Genomic DNA, 711 nt, shown 5'->3' with positions numbered 1-711 from the left:
ATAAATAAATAAATAAATAAATAAAAGAGTGCTCTGGGGCCGGAGCGAGCAGCCCGGAGCAAGCTGGGCCCGCAGAGGTCCTGAGTTCAATTCCCAGCAGCCACACACATGATAGCTCACAGTCATCTGCACAGCTACAGTGTACTCATACACATAAAAATAAATAAAAAATAAATAAAATAAATCTTTAAAAAAAAAAAAAGAGTGCTCATAGCTCATCTACAGCATGCTAAGTAAAACTAAGAAATCTGGTAGGACTCTGTGTTCCTGGAGTTAGCCATGGCCTCGTGTTCTACTTAGCTTTAATTGTCAACTTGACAGAACCTGATGTCATCTGAGAGGAAGCTTCAGTTGTGGGATTGCCTGTGCCAGACTGGCCTCCATCATAGTACCTTTCTGTGATTTTCATTAGTTGTTTTTTTTCTTTTCAATAATATAATGTAGGGAACCCCCTTGATTGTTAATTGGCATAGGAAGGGCGGTACCATTCCCTAGGCAGGTGGTCCTGGCCTGTATAAGGTAGGGAGCTCTGGTGAGACTGAAGAAGACAGAGAGGAAGGATCACAGGACTCAGAGAGCTCAAGAATACCACAAGAATGGGCCAGGCGGTGGTGGCGCACGCCTTTAATCCCAGTGCTTAGGAGGCAGAGGCAGGTGGATTTCTGAGTTCAGCCTGGTCTACAGAGTGAGCTCCAGGACAGCCAGGACTAC

This window comes from Mastomys coucha, unplaced genomic scaffold (assembly GCF_008632895.1).
Source record: "Mastomys coucha isolate ucsf_1 unplaced genomic scaffold, UCSF_Mcou_1 pScaffold20, whole genome shotgun sequence".
Lineage (NCBI taxonomy): Eukaryota > Metazoa > Chordata > Mammalia > Rodentia > Muridae > Mastomys > Mastomys coucha.
The sequence above is the reverse complement of the archived record's forward strand: the minus strand, read 5'-3'. Positions refer to the sequence as shown.